Genomic DNA, 23,148 nt, shown 5'->3' with positions numbered 1-23,148 from the left:
GCTTTCCAAACTGTATTCAGTTTCTATAAACATGTATTAGTTAGTTATTATCTGTGAAACTTTTTCTAAAACAAAATATTAAGTAGAAGAGGCCAACTACCTCAGATCTTGAGAAATAAAGGAGAGTCTCCTTTTGCCTGCCTGAGAGCCATCTTGTACCCTTCCAGGCACTTGTGTCCACACAGCTGAATGCAGCTGGAGGGAGAAAAACCACTTGACATCCATGGTCGCTCACCATCAGCCCTTCCCTGGCCTCTGAATGCTTTCTTCTCCGGACCAGCAGCTTCTACTTTGTCCTCTCCCTTCGTCCCGTCCCATCTCTTCTTCCCTTGTGCTCAGCTGGGGGCCCTGCTTTCTCTTGCAGCATCAGTTCTCCCATCTGCTTCCTCCTGTGGCTTCCAGAGACCAGGCCATGTTTCTGTCCACAGCCACACCGTCCCCTGTCCACTCTCCAACAGCACCACAACCCCTGCTCCTCTTGGCCTTTCAGCGCTACCCTATCAGCCTTGCCAGTCTATATTGCCACAGGTTTCCCTACTGCCCTCCATCAGCAGCCCTGTTTCTCTGCCTTCAAGCACAGCTCTTCCAGCTTGCCCACTCTTGCTCCTTTCCCTTTCCTCTCCTCACTCCTCCCGAGCCCCGCCTAGCAAGTTCCCACCCACCGGCGCTGCCCAGCTTAGGTGCCCTCTGCACTGCTGCATTTGCCCCACATCCACACTCCCTGACAACGCTCTCCTGGTGACTGTTCCATGGGCCACTCCTCCGCCCACTTCTTTCTCAGCACTGCATCATCTCTCTTACATGGAATGACCTGAGCTCCAGGCTTGGACCTCTTCCCAGCCTGTTCTGGCTCCTGCTGAGGTCATCCAGTCTCCGGGCTTTAAACACCCCCAAGGGCTGAGGCCACACAGGTGCCTTCCAGCTCAGCTCTCCTAGTTCCAGAACCACGTGACAAACAGTTACTAGCCGGCTCCCCAGGGTGTGCGGTCTCAACTGTTATACACCCAAACTGAACTCCGGCTACCCACCTGCAACCTCCCTGCTCCTCTCACAGGCTTTCCAGTTCAATTTGGGGCAAAAACCACCCACCAGCTGCTCAGGCCAAAGACATTCCAGCCCTTTCTGGGCTTTTCTCTCTCAGCCACTGTCTCTGATGGGCATTCCCTGCACTCAGCCTCCACCTGTCTCCCACCTCCAGCACCACCTCCACGTCCGAGGCCACCACATCCTGCATCTGGGCGCATGCAGTAGCCTCCTCATGGGCTCCCTGCTCTGCCTCTGCCTCTGCCTCATACATACTCCCGGTAGCAGCTAGAGGGATGTGTTACACGCCCACCAAAGGTCTACTTTCCTTTCTTTCAAAGAAAGAAACATCAGACCATGTCCTTCTTTCATCCAAAACCCTCCAAAGGGTTCCAATCTCACTCAAAGACAAAATGCCTGGTGACAACCAGCAAGGCCTCAAGAAGCTGGCCCTGGGCACCCTCTCTATGCACCCCTCTTAAGCCCCCCTCCTTGCTCGAGCACTCACCCCAGTCTACTGGCTTCCATGAGCCCACTGGGCACACACCCAGCTGGAGCTCTGACACTCACCCCAAGCACCCTCTGCCCCAACTACTAGCACACTCCTTTACCAGTTACCAGTTTTTGCTCAAATATCACCTTCTCAACGACCTGCATGGCAGGTCAAAAAACTGGAAACCCGCCAGTGCCATCAGCCTCTCCCCTCGCTTTGCCTGCTTTGTGGCCTGACACTTATCTAACTTGCTACTTATTTTAAATATTTATTTTGCTTAGTATCATTCTCCCCTACTAGAAGATAAGCTCCAGGAAGACAGAACTCTTCATTTTTTGTTCCTTGCCTAGCAAAGGGCCTAGCTTAGGCTGGCACTCAATAAGTATGTGTGCAATGAATTAAATGAAAGAGCTTTCTGTAAAGGACAACAACGCAGAATTACGAATGTCAGCATTTCTATCTAAAAACCATGGAATAAGATCTTCAAAGTTCTCTGTGTTTTGACGACTGCACTATAATTAAATTACAAATCTATTTAGTCGATGAATATAAATTACTGCAAACAACAAATTAGATTGTTAACAGTGAAAACAGAATAAGCTGTTCATCCATTGTCACCAACAGATATTAGCACCAATTCATCAGTTGAAATACAACAATTGCAAATACACTTTGAATTTTGCTATCTTTCTATTGTTTTGGACACAAATACGATAAAACCACAAAGTCACTACAACAGGAACAGAAGAAAAGCTAGACTGTAATTGAGACTTAAAAAAGAAAATGCTATAGATTACCAGCTCTCATTGTATGAAAAAAGGTAGCAAGAAAAAAGTAACTAAATAAAGCCTTCCTGGACCAAAAGGGAGAAAAGAAGTATAACAAATAAGGTATCACTAGCTGAGAGACTAAAAATAGAGAGGCTACTCTGGAGGTCACTCTTAGGCAAGCTTCAGTTAGACCTTGCTACCTATTATAACTTGCCAACCCCAACCAAAACCATTCCAGCCAATCCTAAAGAACACCAGGGACAATATATAAATCTACAAAGGTTCCAGGCACTAGGGTAACTTTCCAGAAACCTACAACTCCCAGATGGTTCCCTGGACTAGATAAGTCCTGAAACCTAGAGGGCCCAGTCTCTCTAGAACATCAACTAATTCCATCTCCCTACCCCATATTAGTGACAGCCCCTTCCAACATGAAAAAGTTAGAATGGGCATAGCCTAAATACCCCTCAAGGGTATTTTAGAAGAAAAACCAAAGGTGGTGGTGGAGTTATACAGAGAAGGCAGGGTTTAACAAATGATTATGATTGCTGAATCATTATATTGATATTTCTTTTAGTCTCCAGTATCTGAGAGCAGCTAGAAGCAAAAAATCTAAAATTGTGAAACTGCAACCCATACCAAACTCTGAAATCTGTTCTACAACTAATTGTTGTGCTGTGCTTTGAAATTTATTGCTTTTTTGTACATATGTTATTTCTCACAAAAAAAGAAAAAAAAACTATTGTGATGATAAAATACACACACACACACACACACACACACACACACACACACACACACACACACATATATTCCTTCTAGTCTCCAAGGTTCTGGAGCAGCTAGAAGGAAAAATCTGAGATGACTGTGTGGTACAGTCCACGACAAACTCTCTGATCTGTCCTGTAACTACTTGTTGAAGAGTGCTTTGAATATTGTTTTTTTCTTTCTTTGCTTCGTATATATGTTATATTATACAATTTAAAAAGCTAAAAACGTGCTCGTTTCAGCAGCACATATACTAAAATTGGAACGATACAGAGAAGATTAGCATGGCCCCTGCACAAGGATGACAAGCCAATTCGTGAAGCGTTCCATATTTTTTTAAAAAGAGAGAGAGAGAAAAATAAATAAATCAAGTCTCCCCGGACTGTCACTGCGTGAAAGACAATGCATGGGCCATTATAATGGTCATTAGCACATGATGGATCTTTCCCATGAACTATTGTAGGGCACACATTCTTCACGGAGCTGCTTGTTGCATCAACCCTTGACGAAAGCACAGTGTTGAATCTGGTTTGGACAAGGCTGTCCCCACCGGAAGCAGGACAGGCAGAGATCTGGTTGGCTCTCCCAGCGTGCTCACAGCCGTCAGACACATGCAGAGCGACTAATCCATGGGAATGCGTCCACAGTCACAGCTAAGACACCTGGCACTTCATGTACACATCCAACTTCACCTTACAGATGACCAAAATAGGAGCCAAATGCTCAAAAGGCTTAGGGTTAGGAACTTCCCTCTACAAGTACTAGAGAGACACAATCCTAACTACAGGTCAAGGCACCTGCAACCAGGCAGAAAGATGCGTGGCCCTAGCAAAAGCGACCAGGCAGGGAGGTCTGGAGACGCTCCCTGCCTTTTTAGATCCCAGGCCCCTCCTCAGGTCTCAGTCCTCCATTGTCTACTCTGTCCTCCAGACTTGGTGGCCCACCTGAGTTGTAATGCCAAGTCTACAACACACAAAATTCAGAGTAGTCACTTTCATTCCCATCCGAAGAAGTGGCTAAGTAGTGCAAAGCTGAGAAGTTCTATCTCCGTAAGAAATCAAAGATCACTCCATTTAATCGAATCCTTTTTGGATATGAGTGTTGTAATAAAACAAATACATAAAAAGCCAGTATGAAATAAACAAAGAAATAGATTTTTATTAAACTGAGATGTGAAAAAGACTCGGCTTATATTTTTCCCCCTAGATTCATCTGGAGCTGGGGAAAGGGTGGCTTGCAAAGAATCAGATGGGGAAGAAAGAGACGATACTACTTTAGATAACTCATCAGGTACTAGCTAAACTAGATAATCAGGAAGCAGCAAGAAATACTTCCACTGGTCTAATTCACTCTAAAGAAAATTCAGCATCTCCATGTCTTCTTTAAGACAGCCCCTAACATGTTTCCATTTTAACATTAGGAAAAGGATGTGAGACTAGCTTCAGACATTAGGTTCTTCTCCCTTACAGTTAATGTGATTGATTAAAGGAGATTATTTTCCACTTTAATTCTCTTCAAATATAAACAACAAGTGCTGGATGTAAGCTGGTGCCACAGCACCCCACTGTCCACTTAAAGGCCCCAGTTGATTTGGCACAACAAACATCATCAGCCCGGCTTCTGCCTTCAATCTGGCGTACCAGAGGGTAGAAAAAAGAACGAGATTAGAGCAGCAAGACCAGATGTAACCATTACCCTCCAGACAGCTTTCTGGACATTAACAGAGCACTAGGTTTCCAAGAGCTCAAGTACGTAAGTTTAAAAATCATAAGAAATTCAAACACTTGTTGGGGGGAAAAAAATAAAAAATTTGAGTGAATGATCAAAATCAAAACCTTAGCACAATATTCACTTCCCAGTGAAACCTCTTAAAAGGCTTGGTTATTTTAGGGTAGAAGTTCTCTGATGTTTTGGTGTCAGGACCCCCTCTACCCTCTTAAAAAGGAGTGAGGCCCTGAAAAGCTTGTGTTTATGTGAATTATTCAACTCTCAGTATTTACCCATTTGAAAATAGAACAGAGTGTTTGAATATTTATTTATATAAAAATTAGAAAAATCAACTGATTACATGTTAATATAAACAACATTTTCTATGAAAAATAACTGTATTTTCTAAAACAACAACAAAAACTTAGTGAGAAAAATGGTAACATTTAACATCTTTTACAAATCTCTTCAATGTCAAGTTTAATAGGAGACAACTGGTTTCTCATCTCTGCTCCTGCTTTCAATCTGCTGGGATGTTTTGATTAACACAGAGGAGAAATTCAGCCTCTCACGGATATGCAGTAGGAGAAAGGAGGAGTTTTTCAGTAACCTCTGAATTCAGGTACTTAGGAACATTCTTCTTTAACACTATACCAAAACACTACAAGTGTATGGTTTTTGTTTCTTTGGTTTTGGGGGGCTTGTGTGTGTGTGGTTCCTTAGAGGCTAGTTGTGATAAGGAATCTGAAACCATACTGATAAATTTTTTGTACTTTATACTTAAAATTCACTAGTCTGTCTTACATTTTAAATAGATCTTTTGCCTAGACAGGATTTATAACATCCTGTGCTGGTCATCTGGAAAACACAGATGCCCCGAGCTATGCAGGTCCTCCCAGTACTGCCCACGGCAGAACACTGAGGCCTCCCATCACCACCATCAGCACTGGTCTCATCAGAAAAGGCCTCAAGGACCAGCAAGCTGCCAGGCTCACACTGGCAGGTAAAAGCTCTCCAAACTTCCTATTTCATTTCAAAGCTCAAGTTTTTATCACTGGCAGCAAATACTGTCAACTGTTTTCCTTGAAGTGACAGGCTAGTTTTGTTCACCTAAAATTAAATAACCCTAACTTGTCAGTTATTCTTTTGCAATGCTGCATGGAAAAGGGAGGCTAGTTCAACCAGTGAAAAACCAATCATCAAACTTCAAAAGACTTCAAAATGCAGCAGAAGGGCTTTATGAGGAGCTTCCATCCCACCGCAGGGAATATTAAAAAGTAGGTGTATGCAATGCAAGGGTTGCAATGTAGTAAAAGTCATGATTTTTCTGCTTCAGTAGAGACATTCTTAGGTGAGACCGGCTTTCGTCTTAGCTGTGAGGCCGCAACAATGAGAGATACGATGCCTACAAACACAGCTTGGTGTCGCAGCCTTGCCTAATGTGCTGGGCCCATGCGGATTTTGCACCATCAGTGCAAATGCTAACACAGCGAAAAAGTCAAACACCTCTCACTTTTGTTACAGAAAGTGTTTTGACCTCACAACCCCCTGGAAAGATCTTGGGGACACCCCCAGGGTTTGTGGACCACACTTTGACAATCACTATTTTAGGTACTGTATTTCTGGGAAGAAAGTATAATAACTGTGTATGAGTTAAGATGAACTCAAGTAACTTTTGCTGTAAGATATAAACCATAAGGTCAATTAAAAGCAACTTTTACTTGATTTATCGACAGCTAACATAAATGTAAATACACTGCATAAACCTGCATACATCTTACAACCGATTTTGGGTTTTGCATTTATAACACCCATGCTTTATTTCCTCCATGGTACTTCTAAATTGCTTACGATATGAAGTATTTATTCTGATAATATAAAACACCAAGCCTGCCAACAATGCATGGGTATAAAAATGTACTTTTGACTACAGATTTAAATACATTAACCTTATTTCTTAGTTGTATGAGAATTCAATATGTCTCTGTGAACCCTTTTACATGATTAATATTGTGTTTTTACAGCATTCATTCACGTGCCCCTTCAAAAAGTAGTTCTTGAGCAATGGATAACAAGCGACTCAAGGAGGGGACAATGACTGCTGCCTAAGTCATTCACTGACATAATGAGTGGCAACTACCACACACCCGTGGTTTGTCTGCTTAGCTAGGGCTAAAAGCAGGTGCTAGGAGAGTGGGGTGTCTGGTCCTGGAGGGCATATAGACAGGAGAGCTGCACAGAGGTGAGGCTGCAGGTACAAGGCAACTGACTGGGACTCTTGAGAAATTAACAGATAAAAACAAACTTGAAAACTATCTTCAGTGACTCTGAATTACTATTAATTTTTGTAGCTGTGGTTATGTCAGAGCAGGTCCTTGCTCTCAAGGCATGAACGCTCAAGCACGTGGGGTGAAATAAGGTGATCTCTGCAATGTAATGTCAAAGGCAGGAAAAAAAGGTGTGTGCACACACATGCAGAAAAAGCAATGTGGCAAAACATTAACCATTTGCAAATACACGTGAAGGATAAACCCCCATCTATTCACTGTACTCTTCTTATAACTATCCTCTCGTTTTAAGGGGGAGGGGACTGCTGACTTATTAAAGCGTGCTCATGCTGATGAGTCAGTGAGGGCACCCAGAGCTACAGCACAGAGTGGCACACTCGCGCACACACGGGCCACCCCACGCTGTCAGCCACAGGAGAACTTGGAACTCCCGGGACTGTCTTTGCAACTTCTCTGTACATCTAAAAGATTCCAAAATAAAAGGTTTAAAAATAAACAAAAATAATTATTTAAATATGCCGATGGTTAAGTTAACTAAGATATCCATTTTTGGTGGTTCTAAGTGTACTGTTTGCTTTCTTAAATTTAAAAAAAAAGTTAAAATAAATAAGCAAAAATAATGAACCCCTCCCAATTCACTCCATTACCCTCCCCTGCCAAACTCCTAATGGATGTTCCAAACTCCTCACCCGAGCCCATTCTCAAACACTGTCTCTTCTGGAAGCAGGTGCCACCTCCCCGTCGGTGTCTCCTTGGCTGCTCTCACCACCTGGCATTTCTTCTTGAGCTCTGTCTGGGGGTTAGTGAGGCTGGACCATCCTGGTCACCACTCAGGCCACTCCTGCCATTCCCTCCTCCCTCTCCCTGGGGCCACTCTTCCAGTATCCACCCAAAGAGCTGCTCTTCCCTCCCAGCACTCTGGCAAATGGGCTCATCTCGAATGGACTCCAGCTGATGTGCAGTGACCGGCCAAGCGCTGTGTAGGCCTGGGAGGCCCTTGGGAGACAGCCTCACGGACAGGCCAAGCCTCCAGCAGGCAGGGCGAGCTGGCTGGCTGCTGCTCTCCTGACCAGCTTTGCCCACCTCCTTCCATCCCGACTTCCCACCTCTCCACTCACCAAAGCCTGTCAGGTCCAGCGTCCCACACCACTTGCGGGCCACTGCCGCTTGGATCCCCCATTCCAACATGACCAAAGCAGAGCTCTGACCATTTCCCAGATAACTGTTTTTCCCAAGAACGGAGCTCAAAAAAATACCACCATTCTCCTAACTCTGAGAAAGAGCATTGCCATCTTTTTTTCATCTCCCTACACCTTCAATCCCAAACCTCTGCCAAATCCTAGGGCTTCTCCACTCACTGATCCCTATCTCACTCACTCCTTCTGTGCACCCACTGCATCAAGCCCACCCCACACCTCGTCACCCACAAACTAGCCTCCAATCTCCCTTCTCTAAAATGTCATCTCTCTGATCCACGGCGCTCATGTACTATCTATTTCAAGTTGATTAATTTTCATCTCAACATAGATTATATTCCACTTGGATTAACGACTAAATTTTAAACTAGAACAAATACCAAAATCCCTAAAATAGCGGCTTCAAATGAACGTTCTTTAAAAAAAAACTTAATACACTACATCCAAAGTCAAATGCTACCTGTAACAATTTGCAACTAAATACACCCAAGAGAAGAGTGGTCTTCAAACCTCTCCACCTAGGCCCACCGCAGGACATACCTGTATTCATCTACACACCTGAAACAAGAGTGCCGTGCATGAACCCCTCCCCCCTGGCCACTGCGATGCACATTTTTTTTACTGTAATTCTTTTGCTTTTTAACGCTGCTTGTGACCCACTAAGTTGATTTGGATTCAGACCTAAAGTTTCAAAAATACTGTACTTAAAGCCATTGCCAACTTCTATGCCTAAAGCACATGGACAAGTAACCAAAGACTACTACGTCCCGTTATGTCCACAAACACAAAAAACAAAAAAGCCAAAAGTTATCAAAACAGAAACTTCTTCTAGTAGCTGAAGTCTCAATTTAACATAAAACTCGTTGTTCTGTGGCTCCCGGGCCCCACAAGCACGAAAGAGTCACCATTAACTATCTGCGGGGAGAACAAAGCCTCGGCGCCCCTGCACCGACAGGCACAGGAGATCCTGGAGTCAGGGCTGCAGCCCACGTCTGCATCAACTCCTCAGCACCAAAGCTACTGGAGATTCTGCTTCTACTACCCTCTCACCGAAAAAGACTAGAGTTGAAAGCATCACAAAGTTCTCTCCTACACTCTCATTGAACTTGGACCTCTACAATATTGGGGGGGGGGTTTGATGGTCTGTGAATGGAACCCAGGTCCCCCACGTGGAAGTCAAGCATTCTACCACTGAACCATCCATGCACCCTGTACCCCTACTCTTTATAATCAAAGATTAAAACTTCCAGAGATGTGGAAATGAATTAGATGACCAGGCCAATTTTCACATCTCTACAGAAGAAAGTAGTATGTTTCAGGAGCAATGCATGGATTTGGATGAATATATATCTAAATCTAATTATATCTTATTTTATACCGTGATACAGCTAAAGAAGTAAATGTAACATTAAAATTCTACAAGTCATTTTCCTACTGATATATGTTCATAAAAATTACTGGCCCTAAGATATTATAAAAATTTATATTCAACATTGCAAACTGCCAAAAATAATTTCACAGAATTTTAAGTTCTCAGTAAAGTATCACTGAACAAATAATTCACCAAAATTACCACATTGCGTACTAACAGAAACTACCATAATTTACAATAAAATCTGCAAGGAAAATGTCACTTCCCTAGAACAACCGAGCAGCTGTCTTAAATCGGATTCCTGTGCAGGACAGCCAAGGCAGGTCAGGCTCACAGAACCCAGCCTCCAGGACCCACATGGAGCACAGGCAGCCACCGAAGGCAGAAAGGGAAAGCTGTCAGGCATGCCTGCACACTTCACAGCCAGAGCTAAGCTCTTCCACTAGCTGACTGCACTAATTTAAATCACCTCTAAATTCTCTTCCAGCTTGAAAATCCTAAGATTCCATGATTTAGTTACTTGATGATTGTTACTTTTCCACAGATAAAGCTGACAATATACAAATCTGTATCAATTAAGTCAGCCCTCCAGAAGGCTGACAAACATAAAGAGACACGAAGGTGGCAGAGCTGACAGCGCAGTGAGCGCCCCACTTACTGACTCCTAAGCACCATCTTAAGCATTTTGCACACATTGTCCCATTTGATCTGCACAGCCCTAGATGCGGGCATACCGCGCTCTTACAGGAGAAGAACTAAGGCTAAGGACCTTACCCAGTGAACTAGCTCGGGAGTGATGTCCAGGAGGGATTCAGGCCTCAAGCCGTCTGACCGTGAGTCTCTTCCTACACCTGCCAGCTGCCCTCAGCTCTCCCAGCTCAGGCAGCCTCCACAAGTCAGCCTCAGCCCTCTCTGCACCCCACGAAGACCCCCAAACCCTAGCTCCAGGCCTGTCTCCCACAGCCCTCTCATTTCTCTCAGCACCCCCCGCTCCTCAGGGTGCTTAGTTCAACCGAGAAATTGCCTTCCCCACCTGATTGGGGGTGGGGAGTTTTAAATTCTCCCCAGCTCACAGGCCTGATGCCTCCAATTTCCCTGACAGCACCTGCCTTTGCCCCACCACCCCAGCAGGCTGCCCCTCCCTGACCCTGGCATCCCCTGCCCACAGCTGGATGACTGCTTCCCACCAGTTGGCCCCTGGCTCCCATCAAGTGCTCACCCTCCAGGGCTGCTTTCCATGCGCCAAGCTCTGTGGAGCCTTTCCAATCTACAGAGGAGCTGTAGCCTCAGAGAGGTTATCAGACTTGCCCAAGGTCAGCAAGTAGATGTGTGAGGATTCACAGGATGTTTGATGCTGGCACTAGGCTTGTAACTGCTTTGCCACACCAAGCACCGCCATGTCACTCTGTGGCTCAAAAGCTGCCAGAACTCCCAGCTCCTTAGAGGATAGTGCACACTTCCTAGCTTGCATCCCAAGGCCCTCTCCACTCGGGCCTTAGGCTTGGTGCCCATTCCCAACAGCAGAGACCCTCCCCTCACCCACATTCCTACTCTCTCAGGCCCAACCCAAGCTGGGCTCATCTCTAAACACTTCCCTTAGACGAAGCAGGCATCGTCAACAGTCCTTAATTAAGGGAACATAAGAACACAGAGAGGTGATGAAATTGGGGGGAGGGGACATGTGGAGCAAGACACATTCCTCCAGTAATTCATTCTGGGTAAGGTTAACTAGTCCTGAGAGCCTTCCATCATCACATGGTTTTACAAACTCTTCTTTCCCTAGCATTTGGGCCTGTGCATCCATCCATCTTCCAGGCCCGCCCATCTGCCTCACCTTTTCATTCCCAGGTTCTCCAAAGCTCAGGGAGGAAGGCTTCAGCTACCCCAACAGTAAGGGCACCACCTCGCAATTTCACAAGCAACAAAACTAAACATAGCTAACATTTCATCTAGTATGTGCCAAAATTATAAGGGAATGTATGATCCTAACCAGGTAACGTAAAAAAAAATTAAAAAAATAAAAAGTAACCCCTACCTTGAACAGTTAACAAAACAAAGCAATACCAATGGGCAGCAAAAGATTCAGGGAGCCCACTGGGAGCCGGCTGTGCACAGCAGTCGCTGACTTCACACCCTTACGCCCACCCGGAGTCTGCAAAGGGAGACTGACCCACACAGCAGATGGCAATCTTTGCAACTCTGGAGAAACAGGCAAACAAGGAGAACTAGCCAATGTGATTGGGATAGAAAAGCAGACAAAACTCCAAGAAGCCAAGGAGGCCCATAAAGGCCTAGCAACAGATGAGAGGGACGTGCACACGCCCCACTCCAGCTGCCACCAGGGAGCCAGCGGCCCAGGCGTATGGCCTCAGGGGCGGGCACGGCATCCTGGCACAGTTCACTCAAGACCCTCATTCGCAGTGTGGAGTCAAAGAACACCTTGGAACCCAGAATTTTCTGGATAGCATCCAAGGCTACTAAAAGGCTCATGCAATCAAAACGCCCACGTAAAACACTTAGATGTAAAAGATGTCTTAACTTTTTAACATCCGCGTTAATAGTAAAGTATCTTAATCAAATAGACCAACTTCTTATTACAAGACGCCTGTTGGAGTAGGACGAAGACTTGCAATGTGATGCTGCGAATCAGCCAGCTTCTGCAGGAGTGCGAACAGCAACGGGAAGACTGTGTCCACACACACTCAGGGCCTCATTTAGACATCCCAACTGAAACCTCACCCCACTGCTGCAAGGTAGGAGCTGGGATCACCCTTTCCTACTCTGAGAGGGCACTGAATAAACAGACCCAAGCCAAACACAGGAATGTGGCAGTTTGGAGCCAAAAACAAGCACACTTCCTTCCACGGACTCTTGGCCACCACCAAACACAGGCAGAGAATCTTACGGGGGGTGGGGGGACTGTGACAAGCAGAATTCCAGTCACAAATTCAGACAGTGACGACAATGTGGAGGTAGGGAACTTTATGCTACATTCTAAGGTAAATACCACCTGGAATTTATCTTTAAATTTAAAGAAAATCCTTGGCTACATTAAAATTACTCTGCCTAAAGAAACATGATTCACAGGTGGATTTCTCTGCCTTTCAGAAATGTTTTTTCACCTCTAATTCAAGAACAACCTGACTTTCAAGGTAAACAAATTTTAATTCAGCAACCCAAAATATTTATACTTCAATAAATGTGTCTAGCACTAAACACTATATGGATATATCTTGGAAAATAAACTCTACCCTGCCCAAGAGAACAAGGAACATGTACATTGGAGAGTGATCTTAGATAATTTAACCTTTTTCTTTTTTTCTCAACCTAGCAGATGGCACTCATCACAGGTCCTTTTCGGTTCTGCCCCACAATTCCTGCACACTGCCATCACTACCACTTACACTGACCCTTGTAAACTAGTGATCTGGAGAGACGAAAAATACGGAGGCATCCTGCCTTTGAACTTTACTGATTCAAAGTCTTCCTCATTCCTCCCCCTGATATCACGGCAGAGGAAAGTGGTTTTCAATGTGATTCCCTATTAACAATAAATTTACATACTGTTGATTTCACTAAGTTTGCAATCTGCCAACAGAATGGAACCTGGTGAGAGTGTGCAGCTCTCAGAAGATTTTTTCATGGAGAAAATGTACCTATCTAAGTTTGCAAGGAAGTCAGTTTTTCTTTTGCTTCAAAGGACACTGCTGGGAAAAACAGCAAAATCTGAGCAAAATCTGTTGTTTAGCTATAGAACTGCATCAGTGATCGCTTCCTGGTTGTGATGACTGTCCTATGGTTATATAAGAGTGCCCTTTATTTTGGGGAAATAACGACTCTTAGGGGTTAAAGGGACATCGTGCCTCAAACAGTTCAGGAAAACAATGGACAAAGACAAATGTAGATGGGGACAGACAGAGAGAGGATAAGGCAAATATGGTAATAAAATATTGACATTTGGAAATTTGAAAGAAAACTACACCACAGTTCTTCGTACTATTCTTGCAATTTCTCTTTAAGTTTGAAATTATATTTTTAAAAAAAAGCTGAAAGGAAAAATGCCTACTAAGAGACCCTGGAGCAGGGTGAAAATCTCCCTGGCGACGTGGGAGAGGACTCCCAGAAATGAATCCAGACCTGGCACTGTGGGATCAATAATTCCACCCTGACCAAAAGGGGGAAAAGAAGTATAATTAATAAAGTTTCAGTGGCAGAGAGAGTTCAAATAGCGTCAAGACACTACTCTGGAAGTTGCTCTTACACAAGCTTCAGGTAGACCTTGCTACCTATCATAACTGTCAACCCCCAACCAGGACCACTCCAGCCAATCCTAAAGAACACCTAGGGCAATATATAAGATTTCACAAGGGTTCCAGGCACTGGGGTAACTTTCCTGAAACCTACAACCTCCAGGTGAGTTCCTGGTCCATGTAACTCCTGAAACCTAGAGGGCCAGCCTCTCCAGAACATCGGATATTTCCATCCCCTGTAGGGAGAGACCCTTCCAATATGAAAAATTTAGAATTGCCATAGCCCAAACACCCCTAAAGAGAGGGATGAAAAGATCAAAGGTGATGGTGGAGTTAACAAATGAATATGAATGCTGAATCATTAAATTAGTATCTTTCCGCCTGCAATACTTTTGATCAGCTAGAATAACCTAAAATTGTGAATTTGTAACCCATGTCAAACTCTGAAATATGATCTACAACTAACTGTGGTGCTGTGCTTTGAAATTTATAGTTTTCTGTATTTATGCTATTTTTCACAAAAAAAGGAAAGTCGATTGTGATGATAAAAAAATATTTAAGCCCTCTAGCCTCCTATATTCTGGAGCAGCTAGAAGGAAAAATATGAGAGGATTTTATGACATGGCCCATGACAAATTCTGGGATCTGTCCTGTAACTACTTGTTGAAGAGTGCTGTGAAAACTATTGCTTTATTTCTGTTTTGTACATATGTTATACTATACAATTAAAAAGTTAAAAAAAAAAAAAAGAGACCCCAGAGCTGCTTCTGCAAAGACAGGAAGGGGGAAGGTCTGACACACTGACCACATTTCTGCCAATGTCATGCCTCTGAAAGGCTGTGGTAGACATCTTTCCTCCCAATTAGATCTTCCCAAAATAAAGTTTCTGACCTTTCCTCTCAGTGCCTTTTCTTAAGACACCAGATAAATTTGGGGTGGTTCAGTGGATTCCCTGGATGCCCAAACCTGCTAAGGGGGCAGCTAAGGCACGGCTGCTGCAGGGTCCACCAAGGAAGCTGTGCAGCCCTCAGGGGGCAGCAGGTGGCTCTGCCCGCAGCACTCTGAAGGGCACCTGGCCCAGCTGCAGCACTGTGTGACCTGAGACCCCAAACTCCCGGCCTTGGTCCCCTTCTCCTACTGGTACTGTCTTGAGCAGGGTCCACAAGTCTTTTCCTGGAAGCAGCCAGCAGGACACGGTTGTGACAGAGACCGTGTGGCTCACAAGGTCCCCACTACTTACCACCTGGCCCTTCCCACAAGCTGCCAGCTCAGCTCTAGGGCTCCCAAGGACGATGTCAAGTCCATGCTTTTAGACTCCTGGGACTGCCTCCGGACTGAGGGACAAAAGAATTCAGGAGATTCTGGTGGTTAAGAGCGATTCCTGCCTCCGGCACCTTCAGATCAAAGAAGCATAAATGGCTGCAGGTCTGGGCCCACTCCCTCTCCTCCACCTGCTAGCCTCAGAAGCCACTTCTGATTCAGGTGTAGAGGACGGGGAAAACCCCCACAGGGTGAGGAAACAGGCTCACGGGGCTCCTGGATGATCTCTGGAGAACCCACAAAGGATGTCAAACTGAAGTTCTGGTGAACACCTGTGCCTTGGAGAGAGCCCCAAGCAGGGTACCTTTGTTTTCACCTTATTTCACACTTCAGCTTCCTCTCTCCTAACACAGAAAAATTGCATTTTATATAAATGTAACTTCACACACTTAAAATAATGCAAAATACAAATAGTAACATCCCACTTTGTAAAAAAATGTGAAATTATCTGAATGCCCCAAATCTTAAAAATCCATAAAATGCTGAATTGGAAACCAGGAAGGCCAACTGATGGCAAACTGCTAGCCACTGACCCCAGCTGCAGCCATAAGCTGGAAGCAGGAGACTCAGCCTTGTCAATTTAGCCTTAAAAAAAAAAAAAAAAAACACCTGCTGGATGTGTTACCGGGGTCTTCAGGGCAGCGTCCCAGGAATAAAGCACAGCTCACCGCCACCACTCGGGCCCCAGGGTTGGACCAGACCCCTGGGCTGGAGGGCGCAGCAGGAAGTGAGTACCTGCCCACGGGCTTGCAGGGCTGCCCAGAGGGAAGAGCGGGTGGTGGCCGTCTCCCTCCCTGCCTCAACGCGTCTAAGACACGAGTGCTGTGGCCAGAGTCCGTGGAAATGGAGCATGCACTAGCAAGGAAATGCTAAGAACCAAGTTTTTACTTCTGCTTTTACCCAAACCCATTTCTAGCTTTAGGAAGGTTTAAATTTGCTTCACGTTATTTGATGTTTTCCCACCTTGAAGAAAAAAAAAAATCACCAGAGACCACAAGCAGCATTCTTTAAAACACAGGATGTCAATTTTATTACTGAAAGGTCAGTCAGTGCAGGCCCTGCCACAGCAGCCCGGCCTCTGGCTCGGAAGGCCGGAGACCCCCAGGTTCCCTGAACAGAGATCCTGCCTCACCCGGCAGGCTGCCCACCCCCTCGCGGCCGCCAGCCCTTCCATGCTTGCTCACTCTCAATGTGCTACCTATACTCAGGTTTTTTGAAACATGAATACAGAATGGCTCAGTGAAAGGAAATGTTAGTCCTAACTTTCATATATAACCATTTCTCTTCCTTTTTCAGTGATTTTAATGACCACCTGTTCTCATCAGGTCCTTCTCAGGCTTTTTGTGGATGCTTTCTATTCTGCTGCCCCGAGTGTATTGTAAGCAGCTCTGCCTTGCGAGCACACCTGTCCTGGACACCAGGCCACCCATTACTGCCACTCTACCCTCCCCCCCGGTCAGCCCCACCACCAGTCTCCGGAAGTGGACAACCTGGATCTTCCTGTCCACTCCCACCAGATGGGACAGCCCAAAACCAGCTCATCAAACTGGACGATTCTTATTTCTGGTCATCAAAGACACAAAGGAACTGATTCGAAATACGAATATTTTCATGTGACCTCACGCTGCATTTAGAACATTGTTTTTGACTAAACAATGTAATGTTTCCCTATTTGATTTCAAGTCTGTGGGGGGGGGCCCACACACACACACGGTGTTGAACCCCGGCTCTGCTTTCTCTGAAACTCATCCCAAGTACTGTGCTGGGGAGGTGCTTTCCCATCCACCCCAGGGAGGGAAGGAGATAATGGGGCCAGTTCCTCCCCCCACCCCTTGCACTCTGGAACCCAGAAACACCTGCAGCCCCTCTTCCCAGGGAGCAGGCAGAGCATGGGCCTTGTCCGGCAGAGAAATGGAACCAAGGGCCAGGGAACCAGCTTCAAAACCCTGCACTGGGCAAAAGCGAGAAATTTCAAGGTTTCTGTATTGCTATGACTCTTTAGAGCATCACAGAAGCCACACTAACCGCCAGGGGTGCCCAGGCACGAGCTAAATGAGCTCCAGGTGCTGTCAACAGCCAAGAAAACCACCAGGTAATCCAGCCCAATACCTGCTCTGGAATTCTCTCAGCTCCTTCCCCACACTCTAAAACAGAACACTTCAGGACATTCAGGAGAACTTCTGTTGAACTCTTCAAGGCATGGCTTTTCTTGACCATCATAAAACAATTTACCTTAGCTTTCAGCTCAGCCAATCTCGAGACCCTTCACATGTATTTTTCCCCAGAAGTCTTTTCTTCAAAATGAGAAAATTTTTCAGACTTAAAATATCTAATATGGTCTTTCAAGTGACATAGACATTTTAAACCAGGTTTGCACTGCCATGTAATTTATTTAACTGCACAGTTAAAACGTCTTTAAGATGTGTAAAATACAGATGATTATAAGGAAACACTAAAGGCAAGCAGCTCTAATAGAAGTGTTATCATTAAACCATGGAGACACGCTCGAAGCTTCGGCACTAGCCGTGCAATCAGGCTGGTGCTGCCTTATCTTCTCATTCCTGGGCAGTCACCTGGCACCTCATCACCCAGCCATCTCTTTAAAATGCAAATTCCGAGCCTTTCCTCCTCTTTCCTGACCCAGACAATTCTGAAAAGCACAGGTCAGGTATTTTGTTGAATGTCCTTCTATTTGGGTTTGTCTGGCATTTTCTCAGGATTAAATGGCATCTGGGGGGAAATACCACAGCAATGACAGGTCCTCCCCCGTGTACCCTGCCAGGGGCCGACGATCCTGCCCAGTCTGATGATGGGACCACTTTGTTCAAGCTTTCCTCTGGGAAGTTACTATTTCTCCCTCTGCAATTTATATCTTGAGGGGGGACACCCTGAAACCCTGTAAATGCCACAGAGGAGGCTAAGAGGACTCAACAACTACAAGTAGTGTAGGCTCCTGGATTCGTTCCAAAACATGAAAAGGACATTAATGGAAAAACTGGCAAAGTTCAAACAAGGTCAATATTTTGGTCCGCTCTGCCAGTGCTAACTTCCTGCGTTTCATGTTCACATGTAACCAAGTAAAGAATTAACATGACAGAAGTCGGTAATGGAGACAGAGAACTCTCAGAACTAATCTTCTAACTTTTGTAAGCCTAAAATTATTTCCCAAGAAACATTTAAAATGATGCAGATTCTGATTCCACACGTGGGGCCTGAGAGTCTGCATTTCTCATCAACTCCCAAGGGCTGCCTGGGCTGGTCTCTGGACCACGTGGCTGGCCAGGCCCTGGCAGACACAGCTGCTGGTTAACCTCACTACGTACAACCTTCAAATGTGACAACCGGCCAAAATGCCTTAAAGTGCACTTCAAGTAGAGAACTGCTGCTTTGTGACAGGCGCTTTTGAGTGCTGAGCTCTCAGCACACCCTCTACATCAGAAGCCCATAAACGCCTTTGAAATCACAAGCTGTGTGCTACTGCACTTGTAAGTGCCCTGCACAGCTCCCAGGCTGCAGGGCCAGCCCCACTGTGGCCAGCGGCACGCGCAGGGAGGCATGCGCAGGGACTGCCGTCTGGTTAGCCAGCTGGCAGCTGGCAAGCATCACCAAGGCCACCAGGAGGCAGGGGAGCAGCAATGAGGAAGTGCACTTCGGCATATTCTTGTTCCTGAGCAACTGGACAGGCAGGACACCTCCACTCGCCACAGTAAGATGACATTTACTACAGCACCAACCCACAAAAAATAAGAGGGAGTTCACAAATCCTGGCAGGCAAGAGATTTACAAAGTAATTTAGAAGGAAAGCAAGGAGTGGGAGTCCAAAGCAGGACCCTTCAAGGCTCACGGCACCTTGACACAAACCAAACTCAAACGCCAGGACCCTCGGCAGAGGGGCACAGCGGTGAGCCTGCCATGGGGCTGTTCCACGAGCAGGGCCCTGCGTGGAGAGAGGAGGGCAGTCCCAGGCAGAGGGGCAAAGCCGTCCGCCTCAAAGAAGCTGAAAGGCCCAGAGAAAATACCTTTGCGGTGTGGTTTTTGGGGTCCCCAACACGTTAACAAGCTCATCACGCAAAGGGAAATCCACTCGTCTTCAACACCAGCCCCATATGCTCAGGGCTCTCTGCCAGCTTTCTCTTGCATTTTTCCCCAAACCTGGACAACAATAATCACCAACACTTGAGTATCTGTCACTTAAAAGCAAGGAGCCAGTATTTTACAAAGTGACACTAGAGGAAACAAGAAATCAATCAGACAGTAAAGAACTGAAAGAATTCTTACTGTCCTCAGAGTCAAGAAGAAAAGTGAAGTCATACAACAGCAGGTTGCTATGAAAAAGGAAAAGAACAAGTAGGTCCTTGGAAATTAAAATTTTGGTTGTGGAAGTTTAAAAATTTTTCATCGAATAGGAAGATAAAATTGAAGTATTCTCCCAGAAATCAGAAATAAAAACACAGAGGGTAAAGATGACAGGCTCCACAGAGTAATCCAAAACATACGTCATTAAACTAAAACAAATCCCTAAAAAGGAGGAGCAATTCTCATTTAAATGATACAAAAAAATTTCCCAGAGCTTAAAGACGCAGATGCAGAGAGCATTCAGAGCACAAACCCTCATCCCTTGGCACACTGTTAAATGTCTAACATCAAAGAGAAGATGCTAAAATCTTGTCGGGAGGGAGAAAGTCACCCAAAAGGAATAGAAGTCTTCTTGGCAGGTTTTTCATTAAAACTAAGAAGCCAAGTTTAAGACAAGTTATCCTCAACAAACCCAAAAGTGTGTAAAAGAAAAAATCCACGATGATACCTGTGAGGGCGTCAAGAGTAATTAGACAAAGAGGACAGAGGACTCCAGGTTGGAGATTTGATACTCTCCTTGAGAATTTAAAACATTATTTAAGAAGAGAAAGAAAGGACCTTACAGAAAAAAGAAAAAAACGAAAGCTGTACATGAAGGCAAATGCATCATGCAGCTGTGAAGCAAACAATATTTTCATCAGTCATGCTATAGATAACTGCATTAACTGAACATGAGGAGAGAGAAGAGAGGGGATATAGTATGGGGAGATAAACCGGCCCATCACAGCAGAAGTTAAGTTGGTAAAATGGACAAAAGTTATTACCTTGAGCTATGGAGAACTATCTGAAGAAACAAATAAAAGTTTCACGTCTTTGAGGAAGGGTACCAAGAACTGGGACAAGGGCTGCTACTTTTCTTGTGTACCTTACTCAAATGAAAAAAAAAAATGCTCACTGTGGGTGTGTGTTATTTCCTTTAAAACACTTCTGGCAGGGTGGGTTCAAACACTGGCTATGTGACTCGGGCACGGCACTCAGCCGGCATGGGTGTCAGTCTCCTCATTGGTGAAATGGGGACAGCTCCTACCAGGGGTTAGGGAAAGAAAGAATGAATGGAGCCTCAAGCACATGCTGCAGCTCCAGCATGACCAGAGCGGACACTGAAGGTTGCCGCCCCCTGTCATGGTCGGTAACCAACTCTCGGAGTCTGCCCAAGCCCTGCTCTAAGCGGCTCTTCCAGGACTCTGCCGAACTTTATAAGCTGCCCCTTGGCATCCTCTTGTTTTGTGTGGAGCACTTCTTCCATTTCCCAACTGGGAAGTAGCTGCCACTGGGAAGAATTGTCTCCTGTTTTTAAGTCCTTAATTAAATCTCATGGGTAATCTTCTGCCTGGCGTGTTTGGTCCTGGGACTAAAATCGGTTGGAACACATCTGAAAGGCCCAGCTCACAGTATATGATCCGCAAGTGGCAGCTGTTTCTTTAAAAAGTAAAGCCAACAATACTAGAATCCAACAGTCTCAGTGGACCCCTGGGCATCAGAACCCTTTCCCACTGCAAGACAATAAGAAAATGGACGTATATGTGTAGAATTAACGCTACAGGCAATTCTGGTGTTTCCTTTCACCACTCCAGATCATAAGCTGGCACACAACACACTGTCCTAAAAGCAGAATGTTAAATCACTGGGCCATCTACTTTCTGACTGAATGTGCCCCTCACTAGCTCTATTCTGGGTTCTTTTCTGTCTCTTGAACAATTAACTCCTGTCTCCTCTCATCAAGTTTATTACAGTGCCAGTTTTATCAAAGCTAATAGGCCTTGAGTCCTGGGGCAGAAGAGAGAGGAATTACCTGTCCCACATCGGGAGACTCGAACTTGGCCCTCCACAACTTAAAGGCAAGCTCCCTATCCTTGAAAGGCCACAGTTGTCACAGTTCTTCGGGCAGCATTCATTTCTCCAATGCCAACCCAATCCCTACCATCTCATCATTCGGAAATTACTCCTCTATTAAGGCAGTGTCTCCACTGTGCTCACATAATGGGAAATGGAACTTGCATCTACTTTTTGCAGCCTGGGGTGGGGAAGGGGAGAAAAAACTAAAGCCACATTTCAAAAAAATTACATTTCAGAAATAAGAAGAGTACAGGGGGAAAAACCCCGAAATCCTCAACCAACTGGATTAGATCATCTCTCAAGTCGGACGTTTCCTACTTCTAAGACTGCACCTTATTTGCCTTTGCAACCATCAGAATCACAAGTGTTCTGGATTACCAGTGTGCCATTTCACTTTAGTAACTTAAAAAGTAGAGAAAGAGTCCAAAGAAATTAAGTCTACGACACCCCATGACGTTTATGGCACACGATGAACGCGGGGGTGTTGTGCGTTCCAGATTTTCCCGATTACCCAGAAAAGTGAAAACCCAAGCATGCCCTAACTTTACAGCCAGAGCCGTGCATGCGCCCAGGGCGACCCCGAAGTCCAGGGAGGGCAGGCGGTGTGCCCGCAGCCCGGAGCGCCCCGTCCTCGGCCTGCGAGTCAAACCAGGGCTCCGCACGTCCCGGCACTCGCCGCCTCCCTCAGGTGGGAAAAGCCACGGCCAACGGGTCCGCCTGAACCCCCGGCGCCCTTCCACGGCTAACGGGAACCTGGGGACCAGGGGAGCGCGAGGCGCGGGGCGGCCCGGGCCTGGCAACACCTCACCGCGCCAAGCGGGCGCGCTCAGCCGTCCCTGGCCGGGTCCGTACGTACCCCACGCCGCTCGGGGGAAGGGGGGAAAGGCAACCGCAAAACCACCGATACGCGGCCGACGCGGCGCGCCCAGCTCCCCGCCGCAGGCCCTTCCATCTCTGGGCGCCGGGCACCGCGAGCTCCCCTTCCAGCTCAGGCGGAGGGCGGCCCCCGCCGGCACAGAACGCGGAAGAGGGCCCGGCGGGTGGGCCGCGAGGCGGGAGGCGAGGGCAGGCCGGGGCGGTGCGGGCCGCGGCGCCGGGGGCCGAGGCCGCCGGGCGGGACCGTTGGCGGGGCCGACGGGGGACGCGGCGGGGGCGACGGGGCGGCCGGGGCCAGGGACGGGCGGAGGGCGGAAGGGCGGGAGGGAGGGGGAGATCTCGCTCTCGCTCTCGCCCCGCGGGAAGGGGGGGAGGCGGAGACGCGACCGGCTGCGGGAGCTGCAATTACCGTGTGGGCTGCGGAATTCTCGTGGTGTTTGTCGGGGAGATGCGATAATGGCGTCCGTCCTCGCGAGAGAAGCCGCCGTTCTGCGCAAGCGCCGCGCGTCCCTCCCCGCGGCCCTCGGGCCTCCGCACTCTGCGCAGACTCAGTGCGCGCGCCGCCGCCAGGGGGCGGAGCCCGCGGGTGGGGCCTACTGCTCCGCGTCCGCCGGTGCGCCTTTTCGCCGCTCACACGACGGTGCGCATGCGCACGCGTTCTACACTCCCTCACGGGATCTGTGGCCTCCTGGGTTCTTATTTCCCCCCTATATACTCGGTCTCCTTGCTAGTCCGTGAACGATTGTCTCAGTGGGTCGTTTGAGGGATTTGCAGGGTCTTTGAAAATGGATGACGAGGATTAACATCGCGGGTGACTACGTATCCCAGGATGCCCTGCGCAAGCTCCTAGCAATGCATTCTGGGACTCGTAGTCCCACCGCCCGACCCATGCC

The 23,148-nt window shown here is 46.7% G+C and overlaps 1 protein-coding gene and 1 non-coding gene across 4 annotated transcripts in view; one reads left to right on the top strand and one right to left on the bottom strand.

The window, feature by feature from the left end:
- BANP (BTG3 associated nuclear protein) overlaps positions 1-22,778 on the bottom strand; it is a 189,313-nt gene extending 166,535 nt beyond the window's left edge. For all 3 annotated transcript variants that reach the window (XM_077133259.1, XM_077133258.1, XM_077133260.1), the window contains exon 1: positions 22,665-22,778. The gene's annotated coding sequence lies outside the window, so the exon portion shown is untranslated. The remainder of the gene's footprint in view (positions 1-22,664) is intronic.
- On the top strand, positions 3,284-3,390 carry LOC143660496 (U6 spliceosomal RNA). Its single transcript, XR_013164092.1, has one exon. It is a non-coding gene; the product is annotated as a U6 spliceosomal RNA (small nuclear RNA).
- Positions 22,779-23,148: the final 370 nt, after the last annotated feature.

This window comes from Tamandua tetradactyla, chromosome 16 (genome assembly GCF_023851605.1).
Source record: "Tamandua tetradactyla isolate mTamTet1 chromosome 16, mTamTet1.pri, whole genome shotgun sequence".
NCBI lineage: Eukaryota > Metazoa > Chordata > Mammalia > Pilosa > Myrmecophagidae > Tamandua > Tamandua tetradactyla.
Note: the sequence above shows the minus strand (reverse complement) of the source record. Positions and strands in the feature narration are given on the sequence as shown.